Here is a 20,418-nt window from a genome sequence, read left to right on the forward strand (position 1 = left end):
GTACGTATTTGAATATCTAAAATTGAAATACTTTACGTAAAAATACCTACGTTCAGAATCCCTAAAATCATTATACCTAATGGTTTATAATACCTTAGCTTATAACGCCGACTTATAAAATACCTAAATTTTAAAAAACTAATGGACTAAATGTCTAATGTAATAAAATATCTACAGTTATAACACCAACGTTTAAAATACCCAGTGGTCAAAATACCTAAATGATGCATCACTCGTGAGCGTTTTTCTTAAATAGTAGTTCGGGCGCCGCGAGCAAAAAAGAGGGTGGACTTATAAAATTGTCTCTTTGTTTATGTTTTCGATATTTTGTGTCAGTTGTTAGTCAACCACTTAGTTATGCCACCCCTAGCCCGAAGAACGGTGACAGTGCATGCTGCCTAGAACAGCATGTCAGCACATTCTGTAGACAGACCACCGCGGTGGCCTGACTCCCACGCTTTCCTCTTAGATTTAGCTAGAACTTTAAGTTAGCACTAAAATCATTCATGTAGCGCATCCGACTCTGTGCACATGTCTCGCCGTACTTTAAGTTTTATTTTAATATACATTTAACTAATTCAAATTCATTAGTTTCTTTTTAAAAATAGTGTCCCGCGCTCCCGAAACTTGACTGGCGCAGCCGGTAGGATCCGTGTCGTTACCGTGCGTGTGCTGCTTATAGGGCTCGAACTCGCCCTACGTGCGGTTTTTGGACTCAATATCGTCGTGTGTAAAAAACTGTACCAGTGCAGTAAAGCGTCGGACCGGATCCTGCGAACCAAATAAATTTCGTCACACTTACGGGACACACTGAGTGTTCTAAGGCGACAGGACACTAAGGACATGGAAGCAGCCGGGGGTTGGTGAGTACGACTTTTCGCCTTCCTTCGCTTATCCTTGTTCCAATATTAATCTGAGATCGGACTTCTCTCAGTGATACGTACTCTGATTATTTTTTTTTACTAAAAATATAGAACTCAAAATCGTTCTTATTTTATATTTAAATAGTTACATTAATTACATTAAGATTATAGATAAGGTGTGTGCATGCTAGATTTAAGATTTTGTGTGATATAATTGATTTGATTGTGTTTTAAAATGGCGGAGGTCAATTTGATTCCGAGTGAATTTTCAAAAATTATACCCCTATTTAACGGAGACAAAAGACACCTGAATTTATTTATTCGTAAGTGCGAATATGTTATTGAAAAATTTAGAGGGAGCGATGCTCAGAATGCTTATATTATGCATACCATTACCAGCCGTCTTACTGATAATGCAGCGGCCCTTATCAGTGAGCGAGAGGACATCTGTACATGGGATGAATTCAAAACGCTATTGATTCAGCATTTCGGTGATCCTAGAACCGAAGAGAGTATAGCTATGCAATTAGAAGGTTTAAAAATCAAACCAAACCAATCCTATCATGAATTTTGTAACCATGTTCAATCGATTAGAGCAAACCTTATAGCTAAAGTTAATATAATAGATGACGAGAATATGCGGCAAAGCAAAATCACGATCTACAACAGATTAGCTTTAAATGTTTTTCTATTTAACTTGCCCGAGGAGATGCTACGCATTGTCCGATTAAAATCACCTGAAACATTAGAGGACGCCCTAAGTGTAGTGCTCGAGGAAGTGGATTTCCACGAACAATATCAGCGTAAAAATAAAACGAATAAGCCTCAAGTACCAGCAGTGCCCTTTAAATTTCCTTCTAATATATCTCATCCAAATATCCCTCAAAACCAAGGATTTGCTAAATACATAGGAAACATTCCTAACAATACTCAAACCAATTTCAAGTTTGGTATACCTGTTAACCGACAGTTCGGACCCCCTCAACAAAGTAACCAGCAGTTTGGCTATCGACCAAACTTACAAAATCAATATCAGCAGTTTGGTTACCGACCAAACCTACAGCAAAACAACCAACAATTTGGTTATCGCCCTATCCAACCCACCCCCTTTGGGTATAGACCACCTCAAGGCCTACAACAACTACCAGCGATGCGGCCCCAGCAGTTTGGACAGCAACAAACTATTAGACCTCCACAGCCAAATTTTTATTCCAAAAATTTTACTAATGATGTTTCCATGCGTACCGCTCCACAAAAAACAGGCCAAGGTTTTCGTGTAAATGAAACAGAATTATACAATGAGCATCCGATCGAATGTTTTGACACTTACACGGAGAGTTATCCCAGCCAGGCGGATCATTATCCGTATGCCTTCGATACGTATGAATGCGATGCGCCCACGCAAGACTACTCTTATCAATGCAACGATAAGGCGGAGCCACTAGATACGACTCGTACTCTCCATGGAGCGGAGGAGTCAAACGAGCAGCATGTTGAAAATTTTTACATACGGGCCTCAGTAGGGAAAGACAAATTATAGAAATAAATTGTGACGTCAAATTAAAATTACCGTACATTTATTTACCGGAAATTAACGCAAAGCTTATGATCGACACCGGTAGCACCCGTTCGTTCTTAAGCCCTCAAAAGGCCTACCAGTACTTTTTGCCACTAGTTATTCACGAACCGTTTGAAGTCGTAAGCACGCACGCCAGCTCAAGACATAATGAGGTTATTCATATTCCCCTAACACCAACTTTTAATACCACTGACCTTCATAAATTTTATCTGTATGAAGTAGACCCGAGATATGACGGCCTAATTGGTAATGACTTATTGACAAAAATTGAAGCCATTATTGACCTTAAAAATGCAGTACTGAAAACGAAAACCACGGACATCCCTATTGTTCACAATTTTACCGAGTACGTAATAAATCTTCCCCCACGAGCTGAAATGAGAGTAAAAGTGCCTACTGACTTATACTCAGGGTAAGCCATTTTAAATCATACAAAATTTTGTGATGGTGTGCGAATGCCTGATGCTCTAGTAACCTGCAACAAGGGTTACGCCACCACGGTTATTCAGAACACCTTAGAAAAGGGAATTGACATTGTTGTAACAGCCCCATTTCCGACAGCAGAATATAAAACAATTGATAATGACGTAAATTTTACAAGCGACGAGACACGCACCAGTGACATTTACTATGACAGCATACTTTTACAAAATTTGACAAAACTAAGACTGGACCATATGAGTACTGAAGAACGTGACTGTATTGTTCGTCTATGCAAAGAATATAAAGATATATTCTACAGCGATCAACTGCCACTGTCATTTTCTAGTCAAGTTAAGCACTTTATACGTACAAAAAATGAAGACCCAGTTTATACAAGACCTTATAGACAACCTCCTTTCCAATCTGAAGAAATTAAAAGACAAGTTGAAAAACTTTTACAGGACAATGTTATACGCGAATCCCACTCTCCTTGGAGCTCCCCGGTACATTTAGTGCCCAAAAAACGAGACGCCTCAGGTGAGATAAAATATAGGATGGTTATAGACTACAGACGTTTAAATGACTTGACAGTCGATGACAAATACCCCTTGCCGAATATAAACGATATCTTTGACAAACTTGGAAAGAGTTCTTACTTCACTACACTAGATCTTGCTAGTGGGTACCACCAGATTGAAGTGAATGAGGAGGACAGGCAAAAAACAGCTTTCAGTACGCAATTTGGCCACTATGAGTTCCTCCGCATGCCTTTTGGACTTAAAACCGCTCCAGCAACTTTTCAAAGAGCAATGGACAATGTGTTACGCGGGTTACAAGGCATCCATTGTTTGGTGTATTTGGATGATATAATTATATTTTCGGCCAGCTTACAGGAACACTTGGACAAATTACGAACTGTATTTGACAGACTGCGAAAGACTAATCTCAAGGTTCAGCTCGATAAATCTGAGTTCCTGAGAAAAGAAGTGCTTTATTTGGGACATACTATAACAAAAGACGGACTAAGACCCAATAATGATAAAATCACAGCAATTCAAAATTATCCTCTCCCCAAAACGACCACTGAAATCAAAAGTTTTTTAGGCTTAGTGGGATACTATCGACGATTTATTAAAGACTTTGCAAAATTGACACAACCATTAACAGCGTGTTTAAAAAAGCGAAACAGAATTACAATTGATCAGAAATATATTGAAGCTTTCGAGAAATGTAAAGAGCTCCTTACGAGTGCACCTTTGTTACAGTTTCCAGATCCTACTAAACCGTACATACTTACGACAGACGCTTCTGCAGTAGCTTTAGGCGCTGTACTTTCACAGGGCCCCATAGGACAAGACCAACCTATTGCGTACGCTAGTAGAACATTAAGCGACACTGAAACACGATACAGCACAATAGAGCGAGAGCTACTAGCCATAATTTGGGCCGTAAAACATTTTAGGCCATATCTTTATGGTCATAAATTTCGTATTTATACAGACCATAGACCACTTGCATGGCTCTATTCACTTAAAGATCCGAATAGCAAGTTGACTCGCTGGAGACTACGACTCCAAGAGTACGACTTTGAGGTTATCCATAAGAGCGGAAAGCAAAACACAAACGCTGATGCTCTCTCTCGCATAAAGATTAATGCTTTAGACTCTGACGATGACAATGACCGAGAATCCATGGTGGTTAACGTTGACGATGACCTAAAATCATTTATGAAAGAAATTGATGACAGAGTGGCTCAGTTAGGAAAAGAAAAGGATAATTCTGGCACCATAACTATTTCTGACTCATCGGCTACTATGACAATATCCGACATTGAAGAAATGGACTATCCTATTGTCTCTGACAAAAGTTCAACTGAAACAGCTCATTCGGGAACAGAACTCGAATCCCATGGTATTCCTATTCTACACGAGGCGATTGATACAAAGCCAAACCAAATTTTAGTCTACCAGTGGTTTAGGAACGAACTCCAAGTAAAAAATCTGTCTAACAAAAGGCAAAAAATTTTAGAAATCTTTTTACCCACAAACAATGACGAGTTAATAAAGAAATTTCTGAAGGAATACATCAGGCCAAATATTAAATATTTCATTTACTTTGAAAAGGAGACACACAGAAGGGATTTTTCGAAAATTATTATAGAATTGTTCAAGAAGGGATCGGTTGACTTCTATGAATGCACTGAAAGAGTGATTTATGTGGAGGATGAGAGAGAACAGAGAGCAATCATCGCCAAATACCATGAAGGAGCAACGTGCCATCGTGGTATCAAAGAAACTGCAGTCCGGATACGAAGAAACTACTATTGGGAAAATATGATGGAGATAACAGCAGCAGTCATCAACGCTTGCGAAGCGTGCAGGAAAATGAAATATGATAGAAAGCCTCTTAAACCCGTATTACAACTTACGCAGACTCAAAATTCGCCATTTCAAGAGCTATTTATAGACCTTTTCTGTATTGAAGGAGTCTACTACCTAACACTTGTCGATGCTTTTAGTAGATTAGGTCAAGCGATCGAAATATCAAATCGTTCCACTCCCGAAGTTGTACGTGCTCTAATGAAGTATTTTACCTTTTATGGAATTCCAAAAAAAATATCTAGTGATCCAGGGACTGAATTTAATAACGAGTTAATGAAAGAGTTTATGGCCCTACATAAAATTGAACTTCACATTACTACGCCAAACAATCCAAATTCGACAGGCATAGTAGAACGATTTCATTCGACCTTAATAGAAATTTACCGTCTTGCCAAATATGACCAAAAATATACTGATGCAGCCTCCATAATGACTTATTCTATTCTAGCTTATAATAACACCATTCATTCTACGACAGGCCTCGCACCCTTTGAAATAGTTTTCGGTCACACCAGTGTTAATCAGGCGTTTGATATAAATTTTGAAAAAACATATACCCAACAATTGCTAAAAGATCATCACAAGCGCATGAAATATTTATACAATTACATTAGTAAGGACATGTTAGAAAAGAAGAAAAAAATTAGGAAACAGAAAGGTGGCGAAGCTGTACCAAATTTAGAAGTAGGCGACATTATATTCAGTAAAGATATTAACACACGAAAAAGTAAAGATAAGCCCCGGTATCAAAAGGTAAAGGTAATAGGTCCAACAGATAGAAATGTCGTACCCGTACAAAGAGGCGCCAAGGAAACAAGGATTCCAATTAAAAATGTTAAACGTCCTCCACAGGTGGTGCTTAAGCCTGATGGTTCTGTACCTTCAGATGAGCCACAGCCTTCAACTTCAAAACATTAAGGACAACCCCGGGATATTGCCTGTCAAGTTGGGACAAGCATATCGACAAGAAGATAAATGGACAGTTATTAAAGTTTTAGATTTGAATGATATAAAGGAAACCCTTAAATTTAACGTTAATAAGTTTTTAGAGTTTGATAAATTGGTAGATGTTAATAAACCTTTTTCACATGAGTTTTATAATATAAGGTTACACGCGTATGATTTATATAATATAACCATTAACAAATTCAGGCAACTTGTTCCGTCTAGCAGATTTAAGAGAGGCATCCTAAACCCTCTTGGTTCTTTAATAAAAGTAGTCACAGGGAATCTAGACCATGAAGACGCGATTAAATATGACAAATTGATCTCTGAACTTAAAGGCAATCAAATACATACAGAAAAGAAATTAATTATTGTATCTAAAATGTTAGATGGTTTAATAAATAGCACCGAGACATTACATAATAACACGTTAATATTAGACGAACGTCTTAAACGTATAGAAAAAATTGTTAAATACATAGCATCGAAAGAAAATAACTCCGTTTATAATACATATATGTTAAGCTTGTTCAAACTGTTCATTGGAAACTTCAGAACTATATACTTGACTATTAGTGAAATTGAAACTGTTTTAGCATTGAGTAAAGTCTCAGTGTTACACCAATCCATCATAAATTCAGATGAGTTTCTCAAAATACTGGAATCTGTAGCCAAGTATGATAATTTAGTATATCCTGTAAACCTAAATAACTTGATAAAAATTGAAAAAACTATAGTTGTTAAGTCGTATATGAAAGAAAATCAGATTACGTTCATTTTAGAAATTCCTTTAATAGATGGAAATATTTATAATTATTTTAAAATTTATTCATTACCCATGTTTAAGCCATCAACAAACCTTACCTATGTTATAATTCCTAAATATCCTTACCTTTTGGCGAAAGGTCCGAAATACCACCCCATCAACAGTCCCTGCGACGAGCTAGCCCCGGGACAGTTCCTGTGCAAGGAGAATGACCAGGTCATTTATCCTGAACGAACCTGTGTTGAGCAGCTGATGCGGTTTCATTCTAATCTCACCCTCTGCAGAGTTTACCCTGTCCACGTGGAAGATATCAAGATCCAGAGGATCGATCCTGCCAATTGGATTGTCTACACCAGGAGCAGCCAAATACTTACTGAAAAATGTAATGACGACACAATCAAAAGACAGATTCAGGGTACTTACCTTATTTCCAATGCTGAAGACTGCGAACTCTACATAGAGAACTTTAAATTAAACCGCCGGAGGTCCATTGCTGCCGATTTCCATTTCAAGGTTACACCCGTAATTGGTTTACCTAAGCCCGACTTCCTGAAGATGAACGTTACCACGGAATTATCTAAGGTGGACATTAAAGGCGTGTCTTTGGATAACTTGAAGCATCTCTCTAACGTATTAAACAGTGAAAGGTTTAACAGTGATATCAGTGAAAGTGAAATAATAGACACTCGTAGTGTGAGCTTAGCTACTATATTCCTTTATGTAATCTTAATTATAAGTATCATTACTATTATTATATGGAAATTTAAAGTTTTCAATTTTACACGAAATCACCAAGACTCAAAATCGTCGGATGATTTCGTGCTTGAGGAGGGAGGAGTTATGCCACCCCTAGCCCGAAGAACGGTGACAGTGCATGCTGCCTAGAACAGCATGTCAGCACATTCTGTAGACAGACCACCGCGGTGGCCTGACTCCCACGCTTTCCTCTTAGATTTAGCTAGAACTTTAAGTTAGCACTAAAATCATTCATGTAGCGCATCCGACTCTGTGCACATGTCTCGCCGTACTTTAAGTTTTATTTTAATATACATTTAACTAATTCAAATTCATTAGTTTCTTTTTAAAAATAGTGTCCCGCGCTCCCGAAACTTGACTACTTTGATTGCAACAAGATAAATGTTGTTACGTGACAAATGACTGAGAACAGTATTACTGTATTTAAAACTCAAAAGGGTGGTTACAAAGTCGAGGTGAACGGTTTTGCGTATGCGAAAAGTCGTGTATACAATGACAAAGTATATTGGGAGTGTGAATTTAAGCGAAATGAGTTATACAAGTGCAAGGCGCGGTTAACGACCAATGTTTTATCGGAAGCCGGATGTGCATCTATAATATCATCTAACGGGGAACATAGTCATGAAGGCAATCCTGTGAGAGTGAGACGTACGTATGAATCTGTAATGATTAATATGTTAGGTTTAATTTAAATAATAATTTGATTTATAAGATAAGTCAATTATCGTATAATTATCATCGGAGTTGTAATTTTTGTTGGTTATTATCGTACTTTAGTGTACTGTATTATTTCTGTACCTTTGTATTACTAAGTAGAAAATTACACTTTTATTTTTGATAACCATTATGTTGATTAAAATTTAATACTGTAATAGGTCGTGTTTCTTTTTGCTTATACCTTTTGATCTTCACATACTAACAGTATTTTGAATTTAGGTCAATAAACTTTGAGGTACATCAATTTAAGGGATTTTAAACGTAGATATTTCAAGTTTTAGCTTTATGAACTTAGGTAGCATAATCCATTTGACATTTGAAACTTGCGGTATTTTGAATTTAATTAGAAAAACCATTAGGTATAATGATTTTAGGGATTCTGAACGTAGGTATTTTTACGTAAAGTATTTCAATTTTAGATATTCAAATACGTACCCCTAAAAACTGCTCCATTTAATAAGCTTTTAGAAACATCCAAAAAAAGTACCATTAATAAGGACATAAAACTAAGTAATTAGCCCTCAAAGATTGCAAGACAGACAGATTTGAAGGAAAATTTGACATTCTCATACAATGTAGCTGCTTCTTTCTAACGTTGTTAAAGGTGCTCAAAGACAGATTTTATTTTAGTATCCAATAGTATGAATCACCAACAGTGTTTGGGGATAACTTTTTCCTTAAAATCTATGTACCTTCATTAAAATACGAATACCAAAAGTGACTGCAAGTTTTGTCTTCGGATTGTTGCTATGTCTACCCTGTTTGCGATTATAAGCGTGATTTTTATTTACTTTTAACTGAAAATGTGTCTTTGAGCACTTTTAACAACGTTAGAAAGAAGCAGCTACATTGTATGAGAATGTCAAATTTTCCTTCAAATCTGTCTGTCTTGCAATCTTTGAGGGCTAATTACTTAGTTTTATGCCCTTATTAAGGGTACTTTTTTTGGATGTTTCTAAAAGCCTATTAAATGGAGCAGTTTTTAGAAATGCTTTCAGGCTCCATAACAATCTCATGTGTTTATTATTCTTCGGCGAAGTTTTAACAACTGTAACAATTTTGGTCGAATTCTCACTTTGACTTCCGATAACTTTTTTTTTATACTTGATTTGACTTTGATTTATCTTTGATTTAGCGGTACACAGCCTAAGGCATAGTTGTGAAGTAAAATAAAATAATTATTAAGAAAGGGATAGCGACAAAATGATTATTTCTGAAGTAAGGTAGAAAATCTAGAAAAAGGTACAAAATGGGTCATATCTCCTAAACCGTAAATAATTGCTGAACATACATGGGGGTGTTTCTGGTAGCTAATGAGCCCCTCTATCTAATTTTTCATTTTGAACCTGAACTTCTGGGCCACCCTGTATATGTTTCTTGTGAATGGTGATGATAAGTGAGTGTAAACAGAATTATGTCGTTTTATAATAATTAAAGTTGGAGACTATAATTTGAAGTAAGTATAACATAACATAACATAACAAACAGGAAAAACAAAATACAAAACAATAGAGAAATAAAATAATATATGAATATATATGTTATATAAATTATGTATGTAGCATGAATATTTAATATACTTTATATTAAAATTGACTTTGGTATATAAGATAGTAGTTAGACAATTATATAAAACATTAGTAAATATAAGTAAGGAAAAGAGAACTAACTATATTAACTCAGTCTTTCTTCGTCAGGGTATCAAGATAGTTTTCAGACGATCTTAGCGTATGAAAAGAAGCAAATATTATAACGAAATATCAAAAAGAAAAACACAATTAAAGGTTGTCTTTTAGTAAACCCCGAGAAGTTTTTAAATGGACAATATTTATCTATTTTTTTCTATAATGAATAATGTCAACAGGTTACCTTTCATGTCTTTTCCAGAATGACAAGCAGCTGAGCACATTCTATTTATTTCTGTTTTATTTCAAACATTTGTAAAAATATGATCAAATAAAAATAAAAATGTAAGTATAATTTTCAAGTTGATTTTGTTTATTTTTAGAACCTAATGAAACCGTCTGCGAGCTCATAATTACAGCTAGATCATTAACATGACTTTGTGAAGGGTGTAAACTTTATGATTTGCAGAAAAATAATTATGTTTTTACACTCACTGTTAATAAGGAGTTAAAAGTATCAGATATTATTTTTATTTATTGTCATGTTATTGTTTGTATGGCGTCTAAAATAAGGAATAATACTACGTATACGTATAGAACGGCAACTCTCTGCTCGCTAGGTTTACCCCCCCCCCAGAGCACCTACCCCCTGGGTCTTACATTAGTCTACAATCGTATGGGCGTCAGACATAACACACACAGATGCGCATATACCATAGGTAACGTCAATGTGTAATGTCAGTGTAAACCGAGGTGTTTTGTATGCAGTGTCCGAAGAGTGCTAATGCTCTTAGGCAATGAAAAATGTATTTCACGGGGTCCGCTTACCTAACATGAATGATTTGATAGGTCCGGTTTTGTACAGCAGCGACTGCCTGTCTGGCCATCAATTGGGCTGTTTTTTCCGTTCGGGTTAGGAAACCCGATTGTAGGTTAGACCACATGCCTCCTTAGGTATGCGGGTTGTTGCATTATTTGCAAAGTATATTTTCTTAAAATATTAAAAAAAACCCGTTGCCCCGAATTTCATTTTATCTTACAATAATTACGTTTCAGAATTGCACAAATTTCCTTCTCAAAACCAATTCCGAGCTTTAAAAACGCAATCTTATAAAGTTAAAGAACCAGCCGACAAATCCTTTAGAATCTCATCGCACGTGTATTTGGAAAAGATCCAAAAAACTTTTCTCAAAATAATCTAAACTTACATCCGAAGTTGCGCGAGCCGCCTAAGTGAAAAGTTGCAAATAACATTTGGCGAAAAAAAATCTACGTTCGTGTTAAGAATATAAGAAGCTTAAAATAACGAATTCAGCCATGGGACTTTCCGCAAATGTGGTGAGAATTTCCAAAGCTCTGTCTCCCAACTTTTTTATTCGTACAATTTTATTGTAAAAAGTTGGAGTCCCTTGTTTGATTTCGGTCGAAGCCTTTTATATAAAAAAATGCAATCTTATATTTTTTTTACGTACCTATTATTATAATATTCAATCGCGTTAGAAACACGACACTGTGCTCCAGAACTCAAGTGGCAGTTGTTGGAGAAAAATCCGCTAAACTGAAGTGGGTATGGGTGGGACATGTCTGCCGTATGCATCCGGAAAATTGTACCAAAATTACATCTGTTTGGTCCCCCCACAGGGTCGTCGACGTCGAGGCAGACCATGATGACGGTGGAGAAACGAGCTGGACGCCTTCCGGCACACTTGGCAGAACGATGCCTAAGACAGGGAGGGTTGGAAAGAGAAGGGCGAGACCTTTGTCCAGCAGTGGGACATTAATTAGGCTACAGAAAAAAAAACCTATTATACCATCTTGTATTCTGTCTTTCATCACCAATGTGACGGGCAGAACAAATGAAAATACAACTTGCAACCACTTTAAATAGCAATTCCTAACATGGATATGATGCATCGTATGGTGATAAGGGATCAGTGTAGGGGCCCTAGCCAAAATGCAAATAATTATGTCAATAAACAATAAGTGATAAAATGTATGTCAATGCCATCATTTTAATCACTGTCGATCTTCTATCGTGTGGGTTGTGAGGTGGAGTACCAACCTCATCAATCCTGGTTAGCAGTACCAACCTTATTAGGATATTGACGTCATCATCAGCCGTACGACGCCCACTGCTGGGCATAGGCCTCCTCCAAGGATCTCCACGACGATCGGTCCTGCGCTGCCCGCATCCAGCGGCTTACCGCGACCTTCACCAGATCGTCGGTCCACCTTGTAGCGGGCCTACCCACTGAGCGTCGTCCGACGCGTGGTCGCCATTCTAGAACCTTTCCGCCCCATATTGATGTATCAGTCGATATTACGTCATCGATTCTTTTCTATATAACAATACCTAAGTTAAATAGCTGCATAGTATAAAACCCCGAGCTTATATTATACGAGCACTTAGGTACTGTACGGTCACGAGCATTAATATGTATACACTTTGGTACCATGTCACATTAACTTTTTTGACAAATTGAACTGTAAGTCTCACTAAATGTCAAATATGTTAGTGCGACACAGTCCTAAAGTGGGTACATTATATTGCTCATGACTGTACTCGTACATAGAGTTGGAATTCTTTACCAGCCAAATCTACTGCCGTCTCAAACCTTACAATCTGGGAACTGCAGTGATTTCAAGTGTCTCGCAAAGTATTTCAGCCTTTGTCTTCACGACTGGATAAATCAGGTGTTCATCTAGTGGATTGCAAACAGTTATGTGCCGTTTCCGGGAAAATTCCCACTCTGAGAACATTCCCGGCAGTAAAAGGCGCAGAAGTTGTGTAAAGTGCTTCATTGCCTAGCTTTCAGGCACATAGGAATATAAAACAAAAACGAAGCTAGTGTCCTTGCTATTAACACGTTGAATGCTATACTAGAAACCATGTTTAGTCCAGTGAGCCGCAGCGGACACCATGTGACTGCCAGTATGTCGGGTCCAGGAGGCCGCGTCGGCCACGGTGTGTCCGCATGCCCACGATCTCTTCGAAAGCCTCTAGGCAGCCGTCGGCCAGCGTTTCGACTGTTTTTACTACGGCAAGTGACTCGCGTGGCCTCACGGTACAATCTGACCCCTTGGCACAAAAAAAAAACTAAGTGACTTAGAATTTATGGACATTTCAAGAAGATGTTTTCAAAAATGTTGTAGGTACATAAAGAAAGTATTTTATATCGTTCAATAGTATGAGGTTATAGTTAGTTAGACATTATTTTTTGGTCTTTACTCTGTTAAATAGATAATAAAACATTACTTATTTTATTTTAACTACTTGTAAATAGTATATCAGGGGGACCGACAGCGTTGTCCGCTCGGCGTCGGCGCAAGAACATACGGTTGGACGTTCGCGCAGGCCGCGACGGACATTGGTGTCTGCCATATGACATCTCGGAAAATAATAAGTAAATCGTCGTTTCTGTAAGGCGCCCGTAATTTTTGAGTCATTTCCTGACAATATTTGCGAAAAAACTCCTCAACGATTTTTGGATAATTCTCGATTTATTAGTGAAGCGTCAGGGGAAAGTATGCTGTCAGACACATGGTGTCCTTTATGGCACTGAACGTGTTAAAGGGTTTTTAAAACAGGAACATTCCCACTTTGGGAACATTATTGGGACAAGCACATCGCTGATTGCAAATTTCTTGTTGCTAGCACCAAGTTTTCGAATCAATGTTTGGAAGGAAAAAGCAGGAACAAGTCTCATTTCGATTGTTGCGAAGGTTCTAGATTGCGCAAACGCTATTCCACTGTGTAAAAAGCAAGTACTGAGACAACTTATATTTATTAGTTTTTTAAGTCAGATAACCATGCGTACTATAATGTATAGGTGTTATGTATGTACTGTCAGGAGTACGGATATGTAAACATATTAACACTTTGTCACATTAACTTTTTTAACAAATTAAACCGTAAGTCTCATTAAATGTCAAATATGATAGTGTGACAGGGTTCGAAAGTGGGTACATGATATTGATATGTTCATAGTCATGAACATACGTACAGTCACGTATTATGCATTTATTAATTTTTATGTATTTATTTGAATTGTAGGCACTATTGTATATTATCCTCACCTTATATTTGTATTGTGGTCATTTTGGGAGTTGCCGTTTTGGAAAGTAAACGATTTGGGACAGTGGTCCTTTTGGGAAGTAGTCCTTTTGGATCGAAAGGATAGCGAAAAGACCGCCAATTGCCATGTATTACAGCGAAGTCACTTTGATTTTGTCTCACCCAGCAGGGTCCACATAACAGCAGCGACTTGTGCTGAGTGAGGCCTTTTTGTGTCAAAACGTCCACCACCACTTTATTTAGATTATTTCGACGAACATCCTTTTTCGCTTTGTTGTGCTTAATTGTTTTGAGAAAAACTCGAGGGATGTTATTATTTTGTTTTCGTTATTTTATAATAAACAATTTATATTCTATTCTATTTAATTTTTTGGTGCAATAGAGTATATTTGAATTGAATTAGCCCCATAATTTAAAGTTTGTTATACTGTTCACAAATGTGACGCTGTGTTTAATTATTACGGTTTGTTTGTTAAAAAAAAGGTGTTTGATATCACAAGAATACAGTAACGACGTTTAATCAATTTTAGAATACTGTCACTTGAACTTCAAAGATTATTTAATGATCTGTAAACAGGTGTTAGTGACATCATAACGAATACTGAGAGGGATGTTTCAGACCATGCTTCTGATATTCATGGGTTTTTTTTATTTATTTAAATTCTGTACTTTTGCGATGGAAAATTCTACTTGATATTAAGTCAGAATAATGAGCTGAGTCACTCCTCTCAGTATTCGTTTCTTTATCACTTACACCCCGTACAAGTAAGTACAGGTAGCCATACAAGTGCGTATGTGTTTTAGTGACACCGTAACGAATACTGAGCATACAGACCAAGTTTTCGTTGCGATGTCACTAACACCCTGTAAAATATATTAACATACTCGTAGTATAATGCGTAAAGACTTACTTATGTGCGCCAGCTTGCCGAAATTTTGAAGACCTGAAAAGGATTGAAAGAAAAAATATATAATCTATACTTAGTTTACAAGACCCCACTGCTGGTCAAAGGCCTCCCTTTCTCTTTTTATTTATCGATCTCCTGTGCGTACTTCTTGTGTGTGTTTTAAGTAAAATCTCGAATAATACGTAATTACCTATTAATTATCCCTACCCATATATAATTTTAGTAATGTCATTTCAATAATATTTAGATTTTTATTTACTGACTTTCCGTATTTAATTCTTTATTTGCATCGAGAAACTGACCACTAATCGCTTCTGTAACTTCCCAAAACTCCAACTGAGGATACGCAAATTGCCCGTCGGTTGCAGATACATATCTCGCAATCAACGGTTCATTAATATCGCAAAGAATGATGACAGACGCTCCCTTAAACCTAATGATGAATAAAACCCAAGACTAAGGTGTTTTCACCCTCTGGTAACGAGAAAAGTTGAGTTAAGCTGATGCGGTCGGCGCCACATTTCAACGATTCTTCGGGCGTGGGTGCAAACACACGCAGCGAGTATATTTTGGACTAGTTTATTACCCAACGCGGTGAAGCAAAACTTATTTTTTAAGCCTACGCGCTATTATTTCAATCCCATACATTGTTATCACTGTCACTGTCGAGGGTCGTCGTAATCGTTTGCAACTTGGCTAAGGCCCCGGAAAGGCCTTCGACCAGACCAAAAGTTTAAACGTTCCAATAATACTGAATGTGTTTCAACTCGAGATTATGTACGTGGCCGCTATGGTCCTACGCCAATTTGACTTAAGAATTTGCATACTATGGAATACGACGAGGAGATAGCCGTGTCTCCTAAAAATCGTTATTCGGACGAATTTCAGAGATTTTTTTTTGTTTTATACTTTTGAGAGCTCGATTTTGACAAAGTCGGGTTTAAGTTTTTAAAATAGGTATTTTATAGCGCAGGCGCGATAAGAGAATATGTATCCCTACCAGCGGCTTAGCCAGGTTTACCTCAAAAAACACTTTTGAGCCGTCACAATTAGTAACCTACTGCTACTTAGCAACAAAGCCGCCTATTTCACTCTTAAATATTTCCTTTTTGTTTTGTATTTCCTGTGTTTACAGTATTTGTTATGTTATTATAACGTATTACTGGTCCAGTGGTTGAGCGTTCTCACTATCCGGAGGACCCGGGTTTGAGTCTCGGTGGGGACGTATCACAAAAATCACTTTGTGATTCCTAGTTTGGTTAGGACATCACGGGCTGATCACCTGATTGTCCGAACGTAAGATGATTCGTGCTTCGGAAGGCACGTTAAGCCGTTGGTCCCGGTTAATGCTTACTGATGTAAGTGAGTAATCGTTACATGGGCCATGTGCCATGTCAGGGGCCTTTGGCACACTCGCAACCCACACGATATAAGACGAAGAACGTATTACCGCTATCGCTATCCGCTCCTCTCACCAGTATAACACCAACCCTACAACCGCTTACACAGAATGATTACCGCATGCTAGTGTCAGTATTTCAGCTTCATCTATCGCGGCAAAGAGGTATTATTCTCCGAATTTTCAAGTCATCAACAGCAGAATTTTCAGTTCTATTTAACGAATCGAGAGTTGTCCTTTTAATTTCAGTCTATTGTATTGTATTCAATGTCATTTGTAAGTTGATATGTCCGTGCGTTTCCGAGAAAAAGGGTCTTGATAAAGCTTGATAGTGAAAATTTATAGTGATCCGACAAAGATTCCGTTTTTTCTTTCGAGGCATGGAACCCTAAAAAACACTGAAAGTTACATGACCTGAATATGGATTTGTAGGTAAATTGGGTAGTTTCCTAGTTCAAAGGTAAATTATGAAATTCTGATTACTAAATAAAGGCGGGTCTAAAGGTGCCAAAAACATTTTCTTTTTCTATTTAAATTATTTATGAATTGTAATAAAGAAAAATGTAAAAAAAAGTGCGACATTTTGTCACGTTTTTCTATGACATCACAGATTGTTTTCCCATACAAATTTTGTAGTAATTTCGTGTTAGTAAAAAATATCCGATTTGACTAGTTGAAAACGGCTCTATTAATAAGTGTAGCTACTTTTGGTTATAATTCAGTAAACTCGTTATTAATAAGTAAACACTCCTTTATTTTTTTAAAATAAATTGCCAAACTTACAATATAATACAATTTGTCAAATAATCAGAAACATACGTACACTCAACACTTAAGTGTTTTGAGTCTGACCTGGTGGTGGTGGTATGTTTACTAAATTACAAAATCGTTTTAATTTTTACTTTCATTTCAATATTTCGTATCTCTTTTGTAAATGATCGACAGGAAATTCTTTTTGATATCAACACCGAACAATTTTCTGAAAATATTTTTCGTTACGGTGTCACTAACATCACGTATATACACCCATTCACACAAGTTCTCTGCAGCTAGTAGTTAATTACTGCGATTGTGCTCATTCATAGCGCACGTTACAGCCGGGACTAATGTTTACTGTACAGCCTTTTGACGTTGACGTACCTCTATACAGGTCTAGCTAGTATTTGTGAGTGGTCTATTCTACTTTGGTCACCTGCCCTCGCGGCATAGCAACCGCGCCGTGCGCCGCGCGAATTATATCGAGGATTTACTACTACCGTTGATTGAACATCAGCGCTCAAAAAGTCGGACGCACAGTACTGTTTATACAGCGACGTTGACAGCACTTTACCTCAGTGCGCGATTAGGCTCCGAACTGGCAACACGGGGAAGTGCGTGTTAAAAACTTGCAATAATAGAAGGTCAAAGCGAATAAAGAAGGATGTAACATCATTTCTAATAGGTAATAACATTGTGCATGTAATCATAGTACTTATAAACATTTTCATTGTCGCAGTAAATTCCACCAAAATTATTATTTTAGTTACACTAAAACAAGTACTTCAGGTCAATCCAAGTCGCAGTATAACCCGACCGCGTTACGTAGCACCACGCGAAGATGCGTACTTTCTTAATTTGACACGATTTTATTGAATGTATATACCGCTGTGTACGAATGTATAACTAAACAAGCGCCAAGTTATCGCCGCATTTTTGTATCAAACTGTATCTACGGTAATGGTAAGTCAATGACTTCAACCAATAAAGGGACGACGTCTATCTACGTAGATAGTATTTGTTGCGTATATTAGTCAAACAAATAACATAAGATCACGACTACATCCCAAAAGGGTAAGTTATCGTAAGATCTAAGTACCCACACCTCACAGAGTTTTCAGTTAGACCAACGTGCTAGGTGAGCCAACTGATTGATTGTTCGAGAAAACAGAACCGTGTTTTACATAATATAAACTGCCTATATACGTCCCACTGCTGGGCACAGGCCTCCCCTCAATCAACGGGAGGATGGAGTAATGGAGGTTTTTTCCGGCTAAAAGCCGGGACCCAGCTTAACGTGTCACTTGTATGCCTTGTTATTCAGTTCCATGAGAATCCGCAGGAATTGTTTCCCGGCGCGCATCATGCCTCTTGACTGCGCCAATTAGGTATGATTTATTTTATTTCATAAAGTCTGCTATTAATAAGTTTTCCATAATATTCGCATAGGTGGTTAGTTATAATAGAATTTCGAGTGGTTGCTTCGAAAACGTAAGCCGATTAAAACCCCGATGAGACTTATACGTTGAAACTTTGCATTCATAGTTGAAAGATTATAAGTTCACGGCTATATTCTGCATTGGTCTAGTCAGAGGTACTATCATTAATGAACTATGTGCCCATACTTCACCAAGCTTAGGGTTAGACCAAAGTAACTATTTGCTTAAGTATGTAGTCGTTACATGAACCATGTCAGGCCTTTGGCGGCTCAGTAGTAACCCTGACACCAGAGTTGATTAGGTCGGTCATTGACCTGACAACCCATTTGCGAGAAGGTCGTCTGGTAGTCTTTTCGGAGAAATGGAGATTATAATAGTAAAAAAAGTAAAGTACAGTGGCTGCAAGTTGTCTTTGATTACTTGTGGCTCTGCCCACCCCATTAGGGATTACGGGCGTGAGTTTATGTATGTATGTAATAGTAAAAACGATACCTAATCGAATAAGCCACAAAATTTTAGAGAATTGTGTAGCTCGAGGTTAGCCAGATTTTAATAAAATATAGTTAACACTCATTGATTACAATATAAACATAACATAAACTCACTACAATGTTACAATTACGGTAGTCAGAAGTACATCCGTCGCAAGATGAACTAGTACCCACACATACCGAGCTATGTTAGACCAACGTGATAGGCGAGCCAACCAATTGATGTTTGACGAAATACAGAATAGTATTTTACATAAACTGCAAAATGTGACTAGCAACTTATCGAAGCTCTGTTTTATATAGAGCCTCACTTATAAGCACTGTATATCAAGGGTGAACTCAAGAATTATTGCGTCATAAGCCTCTTAGTTTGGCCAATTTGTGAATTTATTATTTAAGTATGCATATTATGTGGGATGTTATGGTATAGAGATAATTTTAGCTGTTGACGTGTCGTACATGGGAGTAACACAGTCCATTTGCTTATATTCATCATCTTCCTAGTGTTATCCCGTTTGCACAGGGTCCGATTACTTAACTTGAAAATTTGACAGTTCCGGTTTTTTACAGATGCGATTGCCTGACTTGGCGTTCCGACATGTGAGGGAAAACCAACTGAATTCAAGATTTTGTTGCACAGGTACCTTATAAATGAATTTCTCGGAAATGTGGGTTTCCTCGTAATGTTTTCTTCCACCTCTGAGCAAGTGATAATCATGTGATGCCAACATAAATTAGAAAACAAATTCGAAAATCATCGGTTGGACCTTACAGTGAGAATCATGTGGTCGTCGAACTGAGTTATCACGGCTTTTAAAATATTTTGCCTACATTCATCATCAGCAGTAGCATTCTCCAATCTTGTCTATCAAAGACCAATTCCTTCACTTCCTGATAAGACACGACGTTCGCCTTCATATATAACCAACATTATTAATTTTGTACAGTTTTAAATAGCAAGATAAATGCGTACTTACATGTACATAAGTACTATGAAGCATTAGCGTATTAACATAAATTTTCAGAAATCCTGGAATATCTAACATGTGTCGGTTTCTTTATGTAAATATACCTGGCAAACTTGCGGTAAAGTGCTCAGAAGATAGTATTTTTAAGCGAAAGTGTAATTTTGTGGAATATTTCACCGTAAAACCGACGGTATTTTGGCATCAAGGTTTTTAAATTCAAGGCAATAACTTCTACGTTATTCTGTGCTGGAATGGGAGCCAATATAACCATAGAACACGTTCAGATTTATCGTAAAAAAATGTCTTTATAATTTGTGAACTATTAAA

General features: G+C 37.3%; 1 protein-coding gene across 5 annotated transcripts in view; it reads right to left on the reverse strand.

Annotated features, from left to right (window-relative positions):
- LOC126368411 (CUGBP Elav-like family member 1) overlaps positions 1-20,418 on the reverse strand; it is a 506,900-nt gene that overhangs the window by 465,953 nt on the left and 20,529 nt on the right. For 3 of the 5 annotated variants that reach the window (XM_050012397.1, XM_050012393.1, XM_050012388.1), the window contains exon 2: positions 15,042-15,074. The exons of the other annotated variants lie outside the window; for them this stretch is intronic. The gene's annotated coding sequence lies outside the window, so the exon portion shown is untranslated. The remainder of the gene's footprint in view (positions 1-15,041; positions 15,075-20,418) is intronic. 5 annotated transcript variants of the gene reach the window in all.

This window comes from Pectinophora gossypiella, chromosome 7 (assembly GCF_024362695.1).
Source record: "Pectinophora gossypiella chromosome 7, ilPecGoss1.1, whole genome shotgun sequence".
Taxonomy (NCBI): domain Eukaryota; kingdom Metazoa; phylum Arthropoda; class Insecta; order Lepidoptera; family Gelechiidae; genus Pectinophora; species Pectinophora gossypiella.